The following is a 25481-nucleotide window of genomic DNA, read 5'->3' as shown; positions in this document are numbered from 1 at the left end:
AATCAAGAGTCACCCCTCGATGCTGTATTTTAAAAGGTAATATAACTACGCAATAGATATGTAGTACAACACAAACAACTTTGAGCTGCATTCATCAGGCATTTCTGGGTTTTGCTCGCCCCTACTGATTTCTGAGTTCATGGCTCTTACTGAAGGTGAACTAGAATGGGGGTATAGATTAGTATAAATCTCAGCTCCTCTACTTGACAGGCTATGAGACCTTCAGTTTCCCCATTTATAGATGGGGGTAAGAATATTACCTACTTTATGGTTGCTCTCAGAATTAAATGGTATAATGCATGTAAATGACTTAGCATGGAGGCTGGCAAGTAAGTACTGAATAAATGGCTTATATTATTAATATGAATAGATCAGTTAGGAAATTTGTCAAAATAATCAATGCCAGAGATGCTAAGTGCTTAGGAAGTAGAGGCAGGTTAATGATAGGGATATTTACAAAATTACAGTGGATAGAATTCTATTTATATATAAAACTAAAAACAAAAAAACATTGAATTTTAGATTTTTTTCTTTTATGATCCAAACACTACAGTGGTGGATTGGCAACCGGTCAAGTTAGCATCTTCTAGAAGAGGATCTTCTTATGCTCTGTCAATCATAGAGTATAGGTAGCTGCTCCTCTATGTTAATAATCAAGGCTCTCTGTGACTATCTGTGTGATATAATGACCTTCACTGTGCCTATGAGAACGATGGATATATTTGGGCTGAAATCTTACTGTAGAAACCTCTACAGTTTAGGTGTAGGATAAAGCATTTTCTGCCACCTAGGCTCTCATTTAAGTTTGTTGTGCTTAGACAAAGGTATCTTGGATAAGAGTGAAATCCCTCAACAAAATCCCAGACTGTACTTCTTCAATGCTATTCTGATGCTAATGGCGCTGGACAGTGGGGGCTAAGAGGTGGTTGCCTCCCAGCCCCACATGGACTTCTCAGCCCTACATAGACTATCAACTGTCTATGGGTTTCAACTGCCTTTTGTGAAAGTAGTATAATTAGCTCCCGGTTTTTATTTTCTCCAGGAAGTATGAGGATGTTAGAAGAATTCACAGCCCAGATACCTATTAAATTAGCCCCAAACTCCCACTCCCATTCTGTGAACAGAAGAAAAGTAAATAGCTTTGAAATTAGTACTATTCTATAATGTAGAAAAGCAAAATAAATACTGTAGATGTTTCTACACAATTCCTAACCACACAGAGTAGAAGTGGCGTGGAGAGCCGCATGTGATGAAGGATGATAATTATGTTTTGGTTCCCCAGGCACCGGTCTTCACATGTAGACTCCCAGACATTGTCATATAAATAAAGTATTTAAAGTGAAAGAGGACACTTTATGCAGTATTTGACTAAGACATGACAAAATACAAAGGGCTACCAAATTGGGAAAAATAAAATATGAGTTTTAAGGTGGGAAGCTATTTCAGAATTTATAATTTTCTCAAATGTCTGAATAAATCTTAGGATGACATATAATGGGGAAACTGTATGGCTGTTTATACTTGCCTAAGGAAGAACAAGTATCCAATGACTCAGATACATTTAGATAATAAAGAACATAAAATTGAAACATGAGAATTTTTCCCTCAGTTACATGTTTTTGCCTCTCAAAATCTTTAAGATGATTCGTATTTTCAGTTAATTTTTTGGATGAATAGTTATAGTTATTTCAGGGTTATTATACATGTAATTCATGTGGGCGTGAACATTTTTGTGTCATAACCACTGCAGACATTATTAGTCAATTACTGTATTAGTCAATCACTATATTCAATTATTATTAGTCAATCACTGTATTCATTCACACAGGAGCTGATTTTAGCCTCAGAATCTGCCTCATCAGAGAGCGGCTAGCTACCACTACCAATTAAGCTGAGTTGGCTCCATAGATGAAACCAAGTTACCAGTCCATTCTAGTTTGTCAAGTCTAGGAGAATATAGGGAAGTTAGCATTCTTCTATATGGACAAAATTTCTACAAAAGCCATGCAGCGTTCCTGAGTTCCAATTCTCTGAGGCCCAAGATATATGTTTTCCATCAGTTCAGCATCCTGCATAACCTCAGTACTGAAATTCACAGCATGACTTTCAGAACATATTGATCCCATGACTCCTGTTCGCAGGGGTACTACAAACTGATACCATTTGAATAAATGTATTACCTTTGTTTGCACATTATGGAAATGCTGAATGGTTATTACACATAAAAAGAAAGAGCCAAAGTAACATTTATGCTGGAAACAAGAGGGAATCATTCAACCAAACATAGAAAGTAAAGCTATCCAATTATCAACCTTTAATGAAGAGAGAAGCGTAACAGGAATATCCAGAGAAAAAAATTAAGGAGAAGAAAATACTTTCAGGAATTTGTAGCAGAAAGAGTAGATGATGCTTTATATAAATGTTGAAAGAAACTTTAGATCAAGATACTTAGAAATATTTGTATAATTTCAGAAAATTCGCCCTTAAAAAGGTAGACTATGACAGTAAAACTGGAAAAAAGAATAAACTCAATCTCCATCCAGTTTAATATTTTCTTAATTCTGACTTCTTAGCTTACCACTGAACCTTATGTCACTTGGAAGTGAGGCTATTCTTGATGTGCATACAAATGTCATCAGGAAAGATGACTGTATTAGTTTTTCAAGGCTGCCTAACAAATTATCACAGGCTCAGCAGCTTAAAGCAACACAAATTGTCTATACCAAGGATTCTTCATCAGGAGGCTGGGTATGAGTTAGCTGGATCATCTGCTCAGGGTCTCACTGGGCTGTAATGAAGATATAAACCAGCAAACACGTGAGGTTTAGAGTCCTACTCCAAGCTCCGTCACTGGTGGAATTCCTCTCCTTGCCCCCATATGAGCAAGGTCACAGTTTTCTTGCTGACTGTAGTCAGAGACCACTCTCAGCTCCTAAGGGCTGTCCCCAACCCCTTACCATATGGGCCCCATAGAAAGTTCACAGCATGAATGTTTACTTTCATTCAGCGGTGTATTTTCTGACTTCTCTCTCTGCAACTAATCAGAGAAAGCTCTCTAGTTAAGGGGTTCACCTGATTAGGTCAGGCTGCAGCAGGATGATCTTCCCGATGTCACATAACATCGCATCATTAAAAAAATGTTACCCATCACATGCACAGGTTCTGCCCTGAGTTTACCCAGGCTGCACACACCAGGGGGCAGGAGTCATGGGGAGCGTATGAGCATTCTTCCTATCACAGTGACCAGGATAATTTAAGAATTGATTAAATGAAGACATAATAATACTTGCAAAAGTGGCATCAGTTGCTAGAACTAATACCTTGTATTTATGGAAAGCATCAATAAATTTAGCAGCAAATATTAGTTTCTGGAAATACTGACTACTGCTATTTAGATCAGCCTATCCGGCATCTATGAACTTAGATCAATTGCTTTTCCTTAGTCCCAATACCCTCATTGGTCAACTTGGGATTTAACAATGCCAATCTCAGAGTTTTCCCAACATCAAACACAAGATTTTCTTTAAAGCGTTTTACAAAAAAAAAGAATAAAATAAATGTGAGCCATTGTTATTATAATTATTAAATCTTGTTGAAGCTCAAACAGCTATATTTTGTCTTGTTTTGGCTAATCTAATTATGGAAATGCATAAATTTAATATTTAACTTAAGGAATGTTATGATATTTGATTTTCTGTAGGTTTCTTTTCTCTCTTTTTAAATTTAGACACAAAGATGCTTCTGCTGCCAGATTTAGCACAGGAATTTCCAGGAGCAGCGTTAGTACATCAAAGGATGCTCTTCTTAAATAATTCATCTAATTAAATTAATTCAGAGCAACTTTAAGGGTCTGAAACTTTTTGGATACCACTTCAGCTTATTGTAATGGAGTCTCCAAAAGAACTCCAAAATACACAGAGGATGAATGAAATGTGGAGAGTTTGTGTGCATATTAATTTTTATGACATTAGGAAAATAGGACAAAGAGACTAAGCATAGGAATAAAGACCTTTCATACACTATAAAGGAAAGTGCCTTCTTTATTATCAAAAGCATTTGACTATGAACATAAAAAGCAAAAGCAAAACAAATACCTAGAGCTTATTTTAGCTGCTGTCCATGTGGGTAAATCTAGGGCTGACATACATGCATTGCTTCTCTAAAGGATAAGAAAGAGGGAAGTAGGTCCAGAACACTACAGAGCAAATAATAATCAGTAAAATGGAGTTTCACTGAACCAGTATTCCCTGAGGATAAAATATAACATCAGAAGGATCCAGAAGTTCAATTAAAGGAGGTTTCTCCATTAGAATAGCCAAAGTACATAATTCTTAAATTGTACAAAGTGGTGACAATCTTAAATACATTTTCTGAAATCTCACTTAAAAAAATTTTATATCCATTAAATTACAAAAGCAATATCTGAATTTAGATGTTACACCCCATCAATTTAGGGAAACCTTGTCCTATTCTTTTACCTAAGCTCTATCTAGAAACCTAATCCAAAAAAAACCCCTGAAATTAAATTATTCCACTGGCTTTCAAAATCTACAATGGCAGTGACTTTCTCTCTCTCTCTCTCTCTCTCTCTCTCTCTCTCTCTCTCACACACACACACACACACACACACACACACACACAAATGTTAAAAATGTAATTATTGTCTGGTAACCAACACCAACTCATTTGCATTGGTGTCTTGTAAGAGTAGGTAATAAGGAAAGCTAGATGGGTCTTTTTAGCCTTTCAGACTATTTTAATTATGTAAACATTTTTCAACAAAGAACAATAAATTTTATACCTGGGACAGGTATAACAGGTATAAAATTTCAAGCATTTATAGTCTTTATTCTCCACTGAGTAATAACTTTGCTACTAAAACTGATTTAAAATTTACCCAAATAAAGTGCTGATTGATACAAAAGGATTTTTTTGTTAATTTCTTCTGTCAATTGGCCTTAAATCTTAATAAGCAGAGAGGAATGGAGAGAGAGGGAGAGAGAGAACTATAATTGGGCATGGGTGAGAAGAAAGTCTAAACCTACACCTTGAATTTATGTTGCCTTAATATTTTTTAATAAGTTTTTATTTATTTTTAAGAGAGAGAGACAACATAAGGGATAGGGGCAGAGAGAAGGGGGGCAGAGGATCTGAAGTGGGCTCCGCGCAGACAGCAGAGAGCCCAGTGTGGGGCTTGAACCCACAAACCGTGAGATTATGACCTGAACCCAAGGCAGCCTCTTAACCGACTGAGCCACCCTGCCCCCCACCGAGTTGTCTTAATATTAAAAGTCAAAGACTTATGTAGTTTTTATAAATAAAAAGGATATGACAAAAGATAACTTCCAAAAGTTAGGGGCATATGGGGCAGAGAAAAGAATCAGAAAAATTATCAAAGACCTCTAAAAAAATATGGTATAATTACCTCAAGAGAAATAACATTTTTAATATGGTACTTCTTGTAAGGTTCTCTTATATTTTCAAAGGTCTTGATCAATGCAATATTTTCATAATATTATTTATAATTATAAGAACAAGGTTTCATTAACATCTTAGCAAACATACACCTCTATGGTCTTTATATGCCAGGTGAAGGGCTCAATAAATTAGAAGCTGTAGATATTAATAGTAATCATTGTGATGTTTTTACTCTAAAAACTCCACAAGCTAGTCAAAAACCATTCCCTAAGTATCCACTTAGGAATTTTCCACGGTCGGTCACAAGAGGTCCTTCATGAAGAATTTATAATGTTCGGCAGTTGGAATATGATTCAGTGTTTATCAATTTACAGATAGATCATAATACATACCTAATCTGCTTATCTATTAATGAAGTCACTGTGTATTGTCAACAAACGTAGATAGTATCTGAAGCTCTTAGCATTTCCATTTATCATACAAGCCATACCTCCATACTGTCTGCCATGCCCAGGATTTCCTCTAGAGAAAAGTGGAACTTGTTTATTAAGCCAAATTAAGTAAAGGTGTCGTATGATAACTAACTTCTGTCTATACAATCTTCTGTACAAACCAAACCATAGACAATAGAAAACCTTAAATTATGCTCCCCTGTTTCATTCCTGTCCATGAAATCTCTACGCAGATCTAGGGAAAAGTATTTAAAAATGTCAAGCAGTGGTGGAGTCTTTTATTCAAAGGAATTTTTACATTAAATGGTTCCTAGGCTTTCACATTCTTGAGATGCCCATGGGCCTACGCTAGAAATTGTATTAATCTATAAAGTCAGGAAAGGTAGTTTCAGGGCACATTCCATCTTTCAGCACGTTGTACTCAAAACTTGCTGGGACTGATTTGATGAGGAAAGGGGTCAGTCAGGGCTGGGGAAATAGGTAAATAAGCGATTCTTAACATATGGAGGCAGCCAACCTACAAAGTGGCAGAGGCTATGGATACTCATTTATATTGGAGAAATAAACAACATTATTTAGGCAGGTTTACTATTGAATTGGAAAATAGAAAATTCCTTGGATCATGTCCCACCCTGATGCCTATGAGAAAAGGGACAAAAAGAAAAAAAAAAGGCAACATCAGCAACCAACAGAGAACAGTTGCACAACCTTCTGTGATATACTTTAGAGATGATGACCAGAAGGATAACAATATGTAGAGCAAAGAGTGATGTCACAGAAGTTTTACTTAAGAGATGACAAAATTCTGACAATTCTTATAATGCCCCTTGCCAACAAGACCAAATGAAAGCCAAACAGTTAAACGCTGAATTGGAGAAATGATCTATACCAATCCTCCCAGAAAAGTAATATCACCTTTCAGGTAGACAGAAATTTCTAAAAAGTCTTTCAGAAGAGAGAGTGTTGTTTCAACTGGGTTGTCTTGATGAACCCTCCGTTGCCCCGGACACACGAGAATGGCGATAACACAAAAAATAGACTCTTAGTCTGTAGCTTTTTGCCAACCTCCCTTTTCTGACATATCTTCATTGAATGACTAATCGTGACTCTATTTCCACTGGTCAGAGGCCAGTTCTCTCCCTCTCTTTGAACTATACCACGAAGATCCTGATATATTGGAAGGAGTAAAAAACAAAGAATCATCCTAGAAAAAATATAACACAAAGAACAGAAGGTAAGTCCTCTTGATCATTTTGTGCTCTATAACTAGCTAATAAGAATCTAAATTCCATAAAAAAGAGCTCAAACTATAGTTAAGAAAGAAAATAGATGAAAAAGAAGATTTGAGAAAAAAGGACATGTTTTAAGACAAATGGCATCATTATAATACCAATGTATGTTAAAATATTAAGAAACAGAATAAATGGGCCTAAAAATCAATTTATTTATTAACTCTTAAAAGTAGTGAAGGCAAACTAAAGTTACACGTGTATTCAAGTATGTGAATTCAGCCTATTAGAAATAGAAAATATCCAAAAGGATCCAATATGAGGATAATTGGTTCATGAAATAGAAAACCAAACAAAACTGGAATAGATTAGATACGGATTTTTTTTAATGGAGGAGGGCTTTAATCATATCATAGAGCATCTCATGTGAGAAAAATCTGATGCAAAAGTCTTCAACACCAATACCAATTTTATACGACTTAAGCTGCTGAGCTTCAACAACAAAGAAATTATGCATCCTACCCCCCCCAAAAAAAAATAGAAAAAGGAAAATGTGTTCTAAGAGAATTAAAAAAAAACAATAGGAAGTTATCGTCAATCATGAAAAAACTCTAGACATATTTGAGGAAACCTCAAACGAAACCAGAGAGAAGTCGTGACGCACAACACTAACACCATGCAGTACAGACACAAAATAGGATTTCTAAGGGGCAGACAACAACTTTCCAGCAATGTTCTGATGCTTTATGTGGTTGCAACATAGGTTTGTCAAACACGAACTTCTTAAGGGAAAAGAGAAAGGGCTAAATAAACGTTCAATTTATTTATTCTTTTCAAACTAGGTACATTCAAGTTTATCTAATATTAAAATATGGAATCTGGCCTGAGTAAAGATATGGAGACTTGGGGTGAAAAGACATAAGTCTTAGAATTAATGGTTTGAAGTATTGATGAAATTAGCATCTAAGTGGGCAGTGAGTTGGAAGAGTAAGAAAAAATACCATAAGACTGTCTGAAACAGAATTTTGTAGTTGTTGCAGATCTCGTGCAGCTTAGAATAGAATCCCTGTGAGTGGGTAATTGTGGTAGCGTGTAAAAAAAATATCACTGATGCAAAATAAAATCAAGGAATGGAGAAGCCATGCTATAGAAAACAACAGAATAAGTGATAAAGTTATTTTTTATGAAAAAAAATTATGCTTTTAAAATCAGTGATTGCTTAACTATTTTCTACCCCAACATAACCAAGGGGTATAACATACTATCATCATTCATAGAGGGCGGATTCTTAGGGAAGGGATGCATTTGGGGCCATGACTTCTTGGAAAGTTATTTTTATAACATCATGAGACACATGCAAGGCATTTTGAATTTGAAACAGTGTTCTCCCCATCATTCCCTCCTCTGAACCACTCCCAGGTAAAACTTATTATCCCCTGCTTTTATTATACTAAATTCCTTTATGTCAATCTAAAACGCATGAAATAATTTCCTCTACTGTACAAATTCAAAATTATGAGACCTCTGCACAGTTTAGCACAATGCAAGTAGGCAGTCATCAAGGTGAACCTCACACCAAGTATGGGCAGTGACATCGTTGATGTTCCAGTATGATGTATCGGGAGTATTTCCATGGTTGATGTCCCACTGAAGGTGCCATACAGACCATTTATGTAAGAATGGATCCTTACTATATATGTAAGTGTTTTAGCCTGAGCTCATTCTTGTGGAGGTTAGATTAGATACAGGGAGGAGAAAAGTTACTTGTTTTGAATAAACGAGTAACTAGGTTTAACGCCGAACTATGATACTATTCGATCCTCATGCTTTGAGATGCCATTTTGATACATTATCCTGATTTTAGAGCTTAAGACTATAAGGCTTAAAATGGATGAATGATTGCTTGAGGTGGCAGTAATTAAGTGACAGACAAGAAATTTGGATTCATGCTTTCTGACTCTCAAACTCACTGCGCTCGCATTATATGGCAGATGCCATGCTGGTCACAAAGGCTATAGATTCACTCCTTCAGGATTTGGTTTCCAGACGTGTAACAATGACTGAGAACACTTTACAGATGATAGAGTAGGATTTCCTTTTTGTAACAACAAAATTTTCTGACATTTCAATACAGGCTACTCACGGGTTGGCAAGCAGGAGAAATATTGTAATATCTAGCTATGCCTTCACCTTAATCTAAATGCAATACAAATACATTTCTATTTCTTTTAGTTAGCTCATAAAAAAAATCTCCTATTGTTTTTGCCTTTACTCATATATTGCTCTTTTATACCTCTCATTCCCTCCACATGTTCTTGTATCCTTATTCTCCAGGATGTTGTATTCTTTAACTTAATATACAATACGCCCCAGGTATCATGAACTTATGATTTCAGTATTATGTGATCAGCAAGCTTAATTAATCTAAAATAAATGCATAAAAATCCTATTTTTGTATGATCATATATCCACAAAAGATACAAATTTAATCACAAAGTGTCTAGTCACCAGCATGCCATAAGTTTTCCTGATATCTGTGTTTAAGTTGATAAACATCATATGCAAAATTATCACTGGTTTAATATTTTTAAAGAAACATTAACAAAAGAAAGAGCCACTTAGATGGCGCCATCCCCTAAAAACAATAAAGACTGAAATATTACTAAAAAGTTTATTTTTGAAGACATCATAAAGTTAACTTTGAATATAATTACTTAGGTATATTGTTCTATGTATGTCATTAATTTTTTTTATACTAGTAAAATTTCTAGACACATGGATATCTCCCTAAATTGTTAGATATTTGTCATTCTTCTCACCACGGCTTGTATAGCCACCTTGATATAGTCATCTTCAAGACAGGTATGTTGTAATGCTGGATTTATAACATTGACTCCAAATCTACTTTCTGAGGGAGGGCAGATGGCAGAGAATTAACACATAAGCAAATATATTCCATATACGTTGCATATACAAATTCATTTAATATTACTAACAGTCCTGGAAAGAGATGACATCAGCATCTCCATTTGACAGTTGAAAAATAGGAAACTCGGGGATATACAGTGATTAGAGTTGGAGCCAAGTTTCTGCCGCCCCTCCCCCCAACCATCATCACACATGTACCATGCCATCTCAAAACTCTTCAGATCCCTCTTGCAGTGGATAATTTATGCATCCTGACCTCAACAGACACTCAGATCTCTCCAATTTCTTCTGTATGGTTTCTTATTTTTGGTGATATGCATTTGTTTATTCTGTAAATTCTCAAATGTCAGAAGCTATATCTTCTACTTCCTGTAAAACTACTGACACCTTACAGTGGATTGATTGATAGAGGTTTCTAGTAGTCAGATAATGAGCATTAACATAAATGTTCTTTCTCTTTGCACATATGGGTCAAACTTTCTGCAGTCTCATTTTCACATTCCATCTGAGTGAGTGCGTATGTCATTAGAAACAACCCATTGACATAATGTGGAATGTCTGCTCCTTTGTGTGGACAGATGGAAGGCTCCATCCAGACAACTGTGCAAACATTTAACAGTAACATAAAATAAACTCTTAACATTATATATGAACATTGAACTCAGTATATTTTGTGAAGTGGTGAGTGAATGAGAAGTTCAAGAACATGAATATTTAGGTATTTAGGCAGAGAAATAAAGGGCTGGCATAGATGTAGGACAGTTCTAATTTATCTCTGACTAGTGGTGGGGGGATGCAATAGGATTCTAGAAGCTGCTTAAGTTAAGGAGATGGACTGTGTACTGGTAACAGTACGGTTTGGGAGAAAACTAACAAAGGAGGAACAGATGATGGTTTGACAAAAATGACAAAAAATTGTGTGTACGTGAGTAGGAGTTAGGTGGAGGAAGTGGAAAGGTGTTGTAGTACCTTCTGGGGTCAACACAGAATGCAGAATATGTGAGGTTCAGAAGTCGAAAGAACAGTAGCAAAATTGGAAATCCTGACAAAGTTTCTGAGTCTTGTCCACACTGCCTTGCAAAACCAACCCTATATTGATCCTTTAACCAACATCAGTTAGCACCTTACAAGAGGAATGGAAAAACTGAATTCTAAGACATGGAAACAGCAATATAAACATATCTTCTTTTCATTTGCATTGGCCCCCATGGAAGTTATTCTCAACTTGTCTGTATTGAAAGTTCCAGTGTTGTATCTAGACAAGAAAGAGTGTTCTTGAGCCTAGACATTTACATATATGGAGATATGTATGAAGACACTCATAATTCAACATGGGTAAAAATATAGATAAATTTCACTAGTTATAAGTATTCCACTTTATTTTGAATAAACTTCACATTTTTCCTATTGCCTCAAGATGCTACATTATGTGGTCTCCATCTCTACAAAGTTATCTCATACCACTTACTTTCTTTTATGCTATGTCTCTGTCAGTTTCTAAAATATATGAAGTGAGTTAATGAAAGGGGGAGGTTCTACTTAAAAATCAAGAAAGGAAGAGGTCAAAGAAAAATAAGGGGCCCAGGATCTATGTACTCTTCATACTATCTACTGCAGAGGGAGACAGCACCTGGACAAATGGACATTTGATACTCTAGTTCTCAAGTATATGATGCCTGTAGTGGACTGACTGATGATCTCAAAAAATGGCAGTGGTGCTCACTTTGTCAGCACATGCATTAAAATTGGAACACTACAGAGAAGACTGGCATGGCAGGGATGACACACAAATTGGTGAAGCATTCTGTTGTTGTTGTTGTTTTTAATGTTTATGCCCCTGGAAACTGTGGGTGTGACTTTGTTTGGAATAAAAGATCTTTGTAGGGGCGCCTGGGTGGCTTGGTCGGTTGAGCGTCCAACTTCGGCTCAGGTCATGATCTCACAGTCCGTGGGTTCGAGCCCCGCGTCGGCTCTGTGCTGACAGCTCAGAGCCTGGAGCCTGTTTCGGATTCTGTGTCTCCCTCTCTCTGTGACCCTCCCCCGTTCATGCTCTGTCTGTCTCTGTCTCAAAAATAAATAAATGTTAAAAAAAAAAAAGATCTTTGTAGATGTAATTAAGGATCTTGAAATGAGGGGCATCTGGGTGGCTCACTCAGTGAAGCATCTGACTTTGGCTCAGGTCATGATATCACAGTTTGTGAGTCCAAGCCCCACACTGGGCTCTGTGCTGACAGCTCAGAGCCTGAAGCCTGCTTCAGATTCTCTCTCCGTCTTTCTGCCCCCCCTCCCCCCCCCCCCCGCTTGTGTCCTCTGTCTCTCTCTCTCAAGAATAAACATTCAAAAACAATTTAAAACAAAAAGAATCTTGAAAAGAGATTATCCTGAATTATTCAGATAGGACCTAAATCCAGTAACAAGTGTCCTTGTAAGACAAAGAAAAGACAAACATGGGAGAAGGTGATGTGACTATAGAAGCAGAGATGGGAGTGATGTTGCCTCAAGCCAAGGAAGGCAGTTGATACCTCTGGCTTTCAGAAGGTGGAAGAGACAAAGAAGGGAGCCTCCAGATAGAGTGTGGCCCTCTAACATCTTGATTTCAGACTTCTGTCCTTCAGAGCTGTTAGAGAATGCATTCCTATTATTTTAAGCCACCCAGTTTTTGGTAACATTTTCATAACAGTCCCAGGAAAAGAATCTAGTACACCTAACAGTAGAGATAGATGTATCAGGCTTTTAGGATTTTGCTCATCAAGGTTACTGAACGAACTCTCTCTTAGCTAAAATGATGCTTAACAAACATTTTATTATGTACCAGTTAATTAAGTAGTTTTCTCAGAGGAAAGAATTGTATTGGTCATCCAGTAAAATATTACAGTGCTTTTGACATATCTATTAATATAATGGAATTCTAGTTTACTTTGTAATCTCCTAAGATTTTGGTTAGCTTGCCTCAATGCAAAGATACTAATCAATTTAAGATACCACAACACAATTAAAGCCCTGGACCTTAGTATGATTACAGTAAAAGATGCAATATCCTGCAAGTCTTTGCCAGAGGTGTTTCCAGAAAGACCAGAAGGGATCATGAAATTGTTTATAATGGCCAAATTTGATACAAGAAAGTTTGTACCTATATTTATTCTTGCCTTTTCCCTACTAATCTTTAAATAGGTAGAAAGCATATGGAGTTAAAATCTTAGAAGGAGGTAGAATTTAAGGCAAATATATAAATAGGGATTATTCTTTTCTTTCAAATTACCCCTTTTGTCATCCCTCTTTGGGGTCCCACCTACTCACTTGTGGGTATATTCTCTTGAATTACAGAATAATTTTTCCGACTTTCTTACCAAAATACAAATAATTCACTATAAATAGTTTTATTTTCAACTCATGTGTTCCAATCATCATGTCTCATTAAAAAGAAAAATAAATATACAGGGCAGTTTCATTGATACTAGTGGGAAGACCAGAAAGAAGATGGGGAAAAAAATGGCATATCAGGTTCACACTCTAGTGAATGAGCTGATTCCTAGCATTTAAATACAAATAATATCTCATTGATGGAAAACTAATTTTTCCTAACAGCTTATCATTATTAACATTCCAGTCTTCCTTAAAGGATTTAAAAAAAAGGCTATGATTCAATGCAACAGAAACAAAATACAATTATACTTTGTATAGGAAAACACAATGGAAGGAACTCTGCATTTTTGTGAAAGACCTACCTCATTATAGCGATAGACGAGATGTAATTTAGTTAAAATGTCTTTCTGGAGACTTGGAGGGGACACATTTTTGTCAACAAGCCCTGCTCTCTCTGGGAATATAACCAAACCTTATAGAGAGCAAACAGCATCAACTGACTACATGATATGCACAGCACCATTAAGAGATAGAGATCTCAGTGTTTGGAGTCAAGTAGCTGTGTTAAACCCCAATGATATTTCTTTATAACTATGTCACTGTGAATTATATTCTTTCTCATGAGCATTTTCTTTACCTATGAAATGGAGATAATAGCAGCATTGTTGGAAGGTTTAATTGCAGTAAATATAAATAACATCACAAAACTAGGTAAACATATGTCTCATTAAATGGTGGGCTTTATTACTGTCTTCATCATAATCACCATCGTCCACTTTATAAGATTCATATTTAGGAAACCAATATGGGAAGATGTGAAGTTGACTTTCATTAATGAAAAACCATAGGGATTAACTGCATGAGATACATACTTGCTGAATGCAGTCAGAGATACTGGCAGGTTTCAGAAGAGGTGGTTCCCTCTTCCAGTTTTCCCAAAGATCAATTGCACAATGTCTGATGATCTTACACAACTCTGATTGGTCTTAGTGGCACACACTGATGTATATGTCAATTGCAAATGTCAGGTTAATAAAGCATTCCAAATAGAATTTTTGCACTATGTAAATTTATATGCAGCCTCAAATTCAGAGCTCTAGTCTTTGATAACTTACTTTTTCTTAATGTTTGTTTATTTATTTATTTAGAGAGAAAAAGAACAGTTAAAGGAGAGGCAGAGAGAGAAGGAGAGAGAAAATCCCAAGCTGACAGCACAAAGCCTGACAGAGGGCTCAATCTCACGAACTGTGAGATCATGACCTGAGTTGAAATCAAGAGTAGGACACTTAACTGACTGAGCCATCCAGACAATCCTAACTTATTCACTTTTAATCTGTTCTATGATTCCATCTCTTTGAAGCCAGCATACATATTTTTTTTCAAGTGAACATATTTCTAGCTAAGAGGCTGATTTGCTTAAAATGTATTATAATCAAAACATCTGCTGTTTCCTTCTTGATAAATTGGGAATGTGTTATGGGGTTTTATTTGTTTGTTTTCCAGGGCATTTTTGTACTTGAGAGTAGTTTGAGGTCCAGTAACTGTCAGTATTGACTACTATTGCATTCCCACAGTAAAAAATTTGTCAAGAACAATGTAAAATTACACATACCTATGATCTCTCCAATATTTTCTCCTTCAATTACTGGGAATCAAACTCTTTGGGCCTGGAAGAGTGACAGACTTACTTCTGCTGGTCTGAGCCCCTGCAGTATCTCTGTCCTGTTGGCTAGGTTGCTTTTTTATTGTATTTGCTAATTTCTTTTTCATATGCTCTTTCTCTTCTAAAGAAGCAACATACTCTACTTGTGTGTATCATGTTTTCCTCCATTTTCTATGAAGAGCTATATCTAATATTCCCAGTGGCTCAGGATCTGAGTTTTTGTATTAGACATGGAGGGAGGTACATAACTGTCCAGCTACCTTTTGCTCTATCAATCTGGTTCCTGAGTTACACCTATAGCAGGAAGATCATACTTACAGGTAGTGGACATTTCTCAAATAGTCTAGAATCCCTTTTTCTGGCAAGGATTGTTTTAGTTTTTATACATATTTTAGCATGAAACTAAAGAGATTCTGGTAAAGGCTTTAGTCAAAAATTATTTTGAACCAGAAGACCTGATAGGGTTTAAGAACTTTGAAATTAGATAAAAACAGATGTAACTAATAATAACCATTATACTAATGGATGTAATTTCCCACAGAGAAAAGAAAGGGGGAAAGGAAGGCATTAGTTATATTTAGCAAAATTAAGAGGAAAAGAACAAACAGTAAACACCTAACATCAAGACAAGAAAGATGACACATTCAAGAACAAGTATTTTAAATAAAGCAATAAATGCGAATGGGTTAAATTTCAGTATTAGAAGACAGATCAAACATGAAGCAAAATCCAAATGTCTGGTAGTTTCAAGACATGGTCTAACACAGAAGACACAATGAAACTAAAATAAGATGATAAGCTAATAATCACAAATATGCCAGGAAAACATGTAAGTCAGAAAAACATTATTAAAAAGTCTGCACAAGCTAAAATCATAAATGAGGCAGATAATTTCCACTCAAGACATTCAAATATAAACAAAAAAACACCCCCAAAATGAATTAAATATCATCTATAGAATACTAAAACTATTAAAACTATGTCTCAAAGAAGAAATCAAAAAGGAAAGATAAAACAAGGAAATTTTAAAAATGAAAAATTATAGATTATAAAGAAAATATTTAATTTTTCTGCCAATAAAATGAATTCTACTTAATTATGAGGCATGTTAATGCTTATCAAGCAGTCTCTCCCAACCTGACAGATAATAGTGTAAATTTTGTACCTATTCTGGAAGGTGATTTTGCAGTATATGTCAAATTACAAATCATTTGGCTGTAATATTCTTTGAGAGATTTATACTCAAATTTGTTAAGCATATTGTTATTCATACGTCTATAAAGTTGGAAACAATCCAAATGGCTATCAATATGGAATCTAAAAAATGATATCTATTATTTATATTGTATGTATCATATCTATGCATTGCTGGATACATAAATTGCTCTACATATATAAAACCATCTAATTAGAAGAACAACTATATTGAGTAGGTATTCCTTTTAGTTTTCATATTTGGAAACAGAGAGTAAGAGGTTAAAGAATTTATTCAAGTTCACATGTCAGTCATGGTGAAGTGGTAATTAAAGCTCAGGTATTGGAACACTTGAGTGGTTTAGTCAGTTGAGTGACCAGCTAGATTTCTGCTCAGGTCATGATCCCAGGGCTGTAGGATCAATCCCTACGTTGGGTTTCATGATAAGTGTGGAATCTGCTTAAGATTCCCCCCACCTCTTTGTTCCTTTCCCCAGCTTGTGCTCACTCTCTAAAAACATTTTTTTTTTAAAAAAGCATATCTGGCTCTGGAGCTCAGGTTCATAATCTCTATGCTATAAAGTTTTCAAATTAGAGCATCCATTATTATAGAATAATCTGTATCCATAACACTATGCTTTGAAGAATTTTCTTTTTTACAATATGAAAAAATTACCATGATATTGATAAGTGAAATAAAATTCTACTTTGCAAGATACATGAATGCATAAAGGCAAGGCAGGCATGGTTTATACACAAGGTGTTGCCAAAAAGGAAGGAACAGATTCATAAGGTTTTTACATTATGAATTTCCCAACATTTCTAAAATAAATTTACCTGAATTAAAAACAAAACATAATGTGGCAGTAAATGATTAGCATTTTGTAACATAACCTATTATATTGTCTCATTATCATCTAATAACACTGATGTGCAAAACAGCCAAATAAACAGTAGCAGGGGTTCTTGGAACAGGGCCTATAAAGTATATATTTGTTTTTTCTTATTGATGACATTGTTTCTCATCCAAAACTATTCCTATAAAAAATTTTGTGCCAGACTAGTGGCAGCAAATCAAGGTCTACATCTAAATAATAAGATAGCTATACGTGGGTAAGTTGTGGACACACACACACACAAAATACTACACATTATATAAAAACAACAACAACAACAACTAAATAAAGTCTTGTTGAACTTCTATATAACAGAGAAACGTTTTCCAGAACTTTTACGCATACCACAATATTAACCTGCATAGCAAACAGCATACCTCCATATTTATATTTCAATACACTTTGTCAGATTTCACAGATCCAAGATGAGCCACATTCTCTTTCAGGTCCCCCTCCTTTCTCAGTCTCCCTCTGTTTATTTTATTTTTTATGCAAAAGTGAGAAAATTAGAGAAAGGAGAATAAAACTATTTGCCAGAGAGACACAGGTCTCTTTTTCCTTGCCATACTCCAGGTAAAATTGTTTTTTGCATGACAAACATAGGAACCTAATTATTATTTTCAAAACCAATACAAAAATATCAAATAAAAGAGCAGGAGCAGGAACAATCCCTAGGTAACAGATGAGCACAGAAAAAACCTCCTGTGGAGCTAGAATAGTTTGATAAATATTTCGGATTTGAGATATGTCCATGAGATAGGAGTTGACTTCAAAGTACACATTTTTGAAGGAATGTGTTAATGAGTACTTGGGGTGAATGGGAGAATAATAGGAGCACATTCTCTTGAGATGACATTCACTTATTATTCAGCCCTCTGCCCACATTTACACTAGAACCTAAATCTCAGCCTAGAAAGAATGCATTGCCAAAATTACTGCTCAAACTGTCAAGTGGATCATGTCACCCTCTACTTAAAACCCAAGATACCTCTTCCATTTTCTTCTAGTGAGGTGTAGATCCATGATGATGTCACTGAAAACCATTTATAAGCCAGTCTCAACTGCACTAACTATATTCCTTTTCAGACTCCCTCCTAAGTACCGATCCCTCTTGCTGGAAAATATTCTCAACATTCCATAAAGAAGCCAAACTCTCAAACTTCTGTTTTTGCACATGCTTTTCTATCTGCCTTGTCCCTTCATCTCACCTGCTACTGAGATGTGTTTTTTTCTATTTATACTTCTGGCTCTGATTTTTGTGCATAAAAAAATATTTATATCTGAGTTCCTCAAGGAAAGCAACTACACATTTTTCAAAGTCACATACTCTTAGCACCCAACAGAGTGTCAGGCCCAAATAATTAATAGATGTTGATGGAATTAAAGACTAAATGATGCATGCATTTGTTGACAGACACTACTAAAATGAAGCAGGTGCAGTTGTGCAAAATCTACGTTTCTAAAATGCTTAGATGTGAATGTTATTTTTTCTAAATTTCTAGAAAAGTTAAAAAATATATAAAATCTGTCTCTTTCTGCAAAGATCTAAATCTAAGAGCTACTATTGATACTATTGCTGTGCCACCAGATTAACCAAGATGATTCACAACATGGAAGGATATCAGAGGGGATATTTGAATAGTTCAGAACCCCCTTGCTCATCCATCCATAGGCTATCAGTTTGGATGATGGCTGATGTTGATCAGGTAAGATGATCTGTAGCTCTTTTTTAGTGGTTTGTCTTTGCTTCTGGGGTGGGGGTAGGGGGGATGTCTTCCCATCACACTCCTACAGCATTATGCTAATAATTAGAGCATTATGTTAATAATACAGCATATGTTAATAAGTCCCTATCTTTCTCTTGTATAAGCTCTGGTATTGTGCCTGTGTAATCTTCAGGGCTCCTGATGATGACAATGCTAGTACCCATACTCTGACCACACCCCTCTCTGCTTAGAGCCTAAGAGCAATTTGCTATTTGCTAGGACAAGGCAGAATAAATGCTTTTAGTTTATATGCACTTACTTATGTCCTTAAGTATATAAATCTGAGTTACTACAGATCCTTAGTTAATAAAACATTCTCATCATTGGCTTGCATTGGGTCTCTCTTGTTCCATTTATTAATTTGTTCATTTCTTTTTAACTCATCCCTACTCTTACTTTCTCCCATATGCAACTGTTCTTATGTGGTTAGGGCACTTGATTTATATATACTCTTACAAATGCATTTTGTAGTTTTTTTTTCCCCATAAATTCCTTCTATTTTTATTTAACTTGGCAATATGCTTTTTTCACTTTGCTGTGTACATGTTTTTTATGTCCCCTCTACTGCTATGCAGTATTCCAGAATGAAGATCTACTATGTTTTGTCATTCCCTGAAAGATGGCTATCTAAATTGCCTCCAGCTCCTGGCTATGTAAACAACACCTCCAGCAACATCCTCAGATGACTATGTTGCTATGCAAATATTTCCTTGGGGCATATTCCCAGATAGGTGATTGGTGCATCAGAAGGTATCTATAAATATACTGATTTTGACCAAGCACTGCCAGATTGCTCTTCAGAATGGTTGCACCAGTCTACACTCACATTAACAGTACCTAAGGGGGCCTACATGTCCACCAATATTTTGGTAGATACACTTTCTAATCTTTGCCACCTTGCTAGGTGAGGGGGATATCTTTTAGGGTTTCTTTCTTTCTTTCTTTCTTTCTTTCTTTCTTTCTTTCTTTCTTTCTTTCTTTCTTTCTTTCTTTCTTTCTTTCTTGATGAAATTGAGCATCTGTAGATATGCTTGTCTTTGGGCTTTTCTTATTTCTAAACTGCTTCTATATGGTGTTCCTTGCTCATTTTTCTAATTGGAGTCTTGTTATTTTATTTTTGATAACCTGGCTAATTTTAGATTTTATCCATTACTGCTCTTCTTTAAAATTAGAATTACAAGTATCTTCTTTTAACCTTATATTTATTTAAATTGCTCTTTTATCCTTTGCTAAGAATTTTTGTGCTATCTTTATAATTTCTACTTTTGTAGTTTTATTTAAAAAGATATTTTCTCTTGTGGTTGTCTATTAAATTTGTAGATTTATCTTTGACTCTTCGATGCTCATAATTAGAATTCAGAGTTCAGTTTAATCTTCTTCTTAGTGAAGTTATTTTCCTGATGCCGTCTGTTAAATAGTTTGTCCTTTACAAATTATTCATGGTGTCATTTTAATCATGGGGAATTCGTTTCCCAAATATATATGGAACTCTTTTTGAAATAACCATTTTATTCCATTTGTGTGTTTAAGACACACTGTCATTAACATATTATTTTTATTAATATGACATTTAGTATGTATTTTACCATAAATCTTTCCTCCTTATTCAATTCTGAAGTTAAATTATCTCTCTATGGTCCTTAGTTCTTCAACACAAATTTTTAATTTGTGAGGGTCTCTCCTAAAATTCATCAGTCACTGATTCTGACTGTGAAGGACTGAATATAAAATGTCCAGATCATACATAACAGTAGTATTTTGACCCACAATCTGAAGTAAGCAGTCCAGGAAACGAACCCATTATCTATAGCAATTAGCCTCTTGTTTGGACAGTCAGACCACTACCACTAGTAAACAGTCAAAGAAACCAAACAATAACCCCTGTGACTATTGGCCAGGGGTTGGTTAATAGAGCCAGGACTTGGTTAATAACAGACAGCTTTCCTAAGTTTTGTCCCCACTTCTACCTTAGGACAATCAGAGAAAGCCAAATATGAACCCCTACCCAATCACAAAGGATACCACTCTTCTATTTAGTCTATGGTTTTACCACACCACATACCATAGGAACATACTTAAAGCCTTCCCTTTTTTTCCACTATAAAGCTTTCCCACTCTTCTGCCTGCTTTTGAGTCTCCTGCAAAATGCAGTCAGTGATGGTGGCTGACTCCTTTGGTAGAATAGCTCTGAAAAAATAGAATTTGCCTGCTCTTATCGGGTAAGTTTATTTTCACAATTTTATTAAATGTATAGATTAATTTGGGAGAAACCGAAACATTTATAAGTTGTTTCACCCAAGAACACGGAACAGATTTCCCCATTCAGAATGTATTTTATTTGCTTTGCTTTATAATCATAGATGTATAATCTTTATCAGGTTAATAATTTCCTTTATATTATTCAGATTTTAACTCTTATTTTTCTGCTTAATCTATTTCTTCTTTAGAGAGGAAATAGCTAAAATTTCTGGACCCAATTGTTGAGTATTTCTCTTGAATTCTGGCTTCTATCCTCCATGATGCTGTATTTTGGGATTATACATGGTCTGAAGGGTTATATACTCTTGCTATATTTTTCATTTTGCAGCATGCTGCCATCCTTGTCTCTTATGAGTGGGCATATAACCCAGGATGTACCAGTGGGTTTATTTCTCCCATGTTTATTTTACCTTTTTTTGTAGCTTTGATATTACTGACATAGAACATAGAAGTTTAAGGTATACAGTATGATGACTTGATACATATACATACTGCAAAATGATTAGCACAATATGGTTAATTGACACCTCCATCCACTCACATAATTACCTTTTATATGTGCGATAGTAACATTTAAGATCTATTATCAACAATTTTCAAGTAAACAATAGAGTATCATTAATGATAGTCACCATGCTATATGTTAGATGTTCAGAACTTACTCATCTTAAAGCTGGGAGCTTGGATCATTTCACCAACATCTGCTCATTTCCCCCACTCTCAGCCCTCGGAAACCACTATGCTACTATTTCTATGAGTTCACGTCTTCATATTACTTAAATGACAATTTGACTAGCTATAAAATTATATACTCATCTTTGTTCCTACCCAATAATCAAATTAGGTCGATACTTATCTTCTTGCTTTTCAAGTTCAAAATAAAAGGCATACTGAGTTCTTGGGGTCAAGAAATGATCATCCAAGGTAATATTAAAGAGAGGCAAGAGCAGAACTTAAGAGTTCTTTGGGGCACCTGGGTGGCTCAGTCAATTAAGTCCGATCTCATAGTTCCTGAGATCAAGCCCCACGTTAGGTTCTGTGCTGACAGTGTAGAGCCTGCTTGGGATTCTCTCTGCCTCCCCCTGCCCTTCTCTCTCTCTGTCTCTTTCTCTCTCTCAAAATAAATAAATAAACATTTAAAAAGAGTTATTTTGCAAACTATCATTTCTCATCCCAAGCAGCAGCTACCATCAGTCCCTTATATATACAACAGTGTTCGGCAGGCTTTATTCTTTCCAAGGACACATTTTTTTAAACACTTCTTTAAATTTATGCCCTCTCTCAAGGTGCCTGCCTGGCTTAGTCAGTAGAGCATGCAGCTCTTGATCTCAATATTGTAAATTTGAGCTCCACGTTAGGTGTAGAGACTATTTAAAAAATAATAATAAATTTGTGCCCTCTCTCACTCACTTCTTCTGTTTCAACAAGGTTGATTTTGAAAACTTACCAGCAAGATGTATTGTTTATAAGAGAACACACATGTCCACTCTTAGAGGACGAAATAGAGAGAGAAGGAAAGCAGACACATCCAGATGGCCAAGTTTGTGGGAAAATGAGTCACTCTCTTTCCTTCCCTTTCTTGCTCTTCATCTTCTTCGATCTATTTCCTAAATGATTTAGAACTTCTGTGAAAAAGCAGATATTTGAGCTGTGGATTGATGGAGGATGCTAATTATCATTTCTATAGATGTTTGTGCCATTAACTGAACTAGCAGCAAAGAGCCACACACTTATTTTGCCCTCAGTAAACCTGTCATGGATTGCCAACCGGTAAGCTTATAATCAAGTCTTCATAATTGAGAAGAAAGTAAATCCTGGAAATTCTATGCAAAGTGTAGAACCAGCCACTAGTAAGGATCACACCCAATCTTCCATCAGTCATAGCATCTAATAAAAAAACACCTGGCTTCCATTTATGGACTAAATAGCATTTTCTCACTGGGTGAGCACCGATACTTCCAAAGGCTCCAGTTGTTCATGGAAAATACATTTAAATAAACCATCTTGTGTATTTAAAAGTCCAGTTGAAACCATTATCTGCACAAATGTCCTCTGAAATTCCCAACAACTTTTGTGATAAAACTTGAAAAGAACACACACAGAATGCAGCCAAGTAATGCTAATACCCTGGTTGTCAATACCTATACTAGTGACATGCAAACATTTTTTTTTCTTTTCAGTTTTTAGGACCTGATTCTATAATAAGAAATACTAAGGGATATCAAAATAAAATAAAAACTGACATGTACATAAATAAGACCATGCATTTGTTGTTAGAATGTTTCCTATTATATAGGATTATGTGATATTTTTGTATTTGCAACTTGTAACTCTATGCACCTTACATTTCATAAAGACCATTTTAATTACATTTCCTCTTTAATTCTCCTAAGAATGTGATGTGCATGTTTTCATTAGACTTACTTGATTAGAGGAGAAACCCATTCAGAACGATTCATGTCCCAAAGCTAATAAGAGGTAGAGTTGGGACTCTATCATCTCCTCTGGTTCCAACATCCTAGCCCAGTCATACTATAGAAATTCAAAACAGTAACGACTAAAATGCATAGCAAGTGCGAGACTTATTTTTTCTTTTATATAATCTGTCAATAAATGTATTCCTATAAATCTAATGTTAGTATATTGACTGCTTTTACAATCAATCCAAAATATTTCAGTGTTAAAATCTATGAAGAAGAGTGCGTATTAGTTACTGTTTTATGGAAGACGTTGGAGTAGCCATATCACATCATTCTTCATTTCCATTCCATTTACTTGTGTGTAATCTTGACAACACTCCTTAGCTTTTCTAAATACCTCTGTCCTCCTCTGTAAAATGAAGTTATTCATAGTACCTATGTTAGGGATATTAATAGTATTTATGTAGAACAGGACCAAGCACAAAGTAAGCCCTTAGTAATGGGTTAGTTGATGCTTTTAGTTGTCCTAATATGTTCCTTCTCAGAGTTACAATCAACCATCTCAACATCACTTTGCCTGCCTGGTTAAGAGAGAGAATGGGTTTTCATACTTCATCCAGGATCACTTACCAAGAGTTAAACAAACAAAAAGCCTGTGAGTGCAGTTCATGAACCAATAAACTCATTAGAATCATGTTATTGAATAAGGTTATATTCTGAACATATCAGTTCTGAATGCATTATTCAAAAGATATTTTACAGTAGGTCCCCACTGTTTTCATATCATTGTTTGATGGTGACAAGTTATAAAATATAAGCCAACTTTTTCAGAACCTTATTTTTAGACTTTATCATGTACATTTTTTAGGTAGTTTATGTTTAAAATGCAAGGATGGGTCATTTGTTTGCAGTCATCATTGGTACTCATGATAAACAATATTCTTTGGAGACAATTTACTTGTAATACCCAGAATATATGATAGAAAGCAAGAAGTGTTAGAACTGAAAATTGAGAGTTGCTTATTTAAAAGCCACATCCCAATTTATCACAAAGCATAACACCTTTTGCCTGTAGCTGTTTTAGATGGATATGATTTCTCATTTGTTTTAAAGTTTTTCTTCCCTAAAAATATCCTGAGGCATCAATTCACATTATGAACTAATGGCAACAATTTTGTTCTAAATCCCTAAGGGAAAAATATGTCAGAATGTTGGCCAGAATCCACTTTTTTTTTTTTTTTTTGGCTTGTTACCTTATTTTCTACATAGGAACAATTTTAAAAATAGTGCTTCTAATGACATAGATGTGTGTCTTGTAATATGAAGTTAAGTCTGCTATCCATTCAAAGGCAAAGCTTTATTTGCACCCTGCAAATTCAAAAGCAATTGGAAATCTCTTGATTGACTTAAGCATTTATTTGACTCCGCATCAAACAAATAACCAGTCGAGAACAACCAGGCATTCTGGGCTGCCAATCTTCACCTCCGAGGTGAAAACTCAGTCAATAAAAGGCTCATGTTGGAAACTGTGAGTGACATTTAACTAAGGGGTGAAAAGTGTATGGCTGTATTTTTGACACCATTCCTCCCACACAACTGTCAGCAAGTCTAAATTAATACTGGAAGTCTACAGGTCTCAGTGATGGATAAAGATATTTAAGCCACATCACAGAACCACAGAAATAATGTTCTTTGCCATTTGTTCAGATGCCTATGTATTTGTGTTACCTTATTTGATTTTGCTTAACCATAGACACTAAGCTATAAAATTCACACATATATCTCATAGGCAACATGCTATGCATTCCCCTAAGGGTTTCAAATTGTTGCTGTCATAAACAAATATCCTTTGTACCAGATCAGCTTTTTTTTTTGCAGATTAAGGTGAAAGAT

The 25481-nt window shown here is 35.4% G+C and overlaps 1 pseudogene; it reads left to right on the top strand.

The window, feature by feature from the left end:
* The first annotated feature begins 11742 nt into the window (after positions 1-11742).
* Positions 11743-11841, top strand: LOC113601602 (uncharacterized; annotated as a pseudogene).
* The last annotated feature ends 13640 nt before the right edge of the window (positions 11842-25481 follow it).

Source organism: Acinonyx jubatus, chromosome B3 (assembly GCF_027475565.1).
Source record: "Acinonyx jubatus isolate Ajub_Pintada_27869175 chromosome B3, VMU_Ajub_asm_v1.0, whole genome shotgun sequence".
Lineage (NCBI taxonomy): Eukaryota > Metazoa > Chordata > Mammalia > Carnivora > Felidae > Acinonyx > Acinonyx jubatus.
The sequence above is the reverse complement of the archived record's forward strand: the minus strand, read 5'-3'. Positions and strand labels throughout refer to the sequence as shown.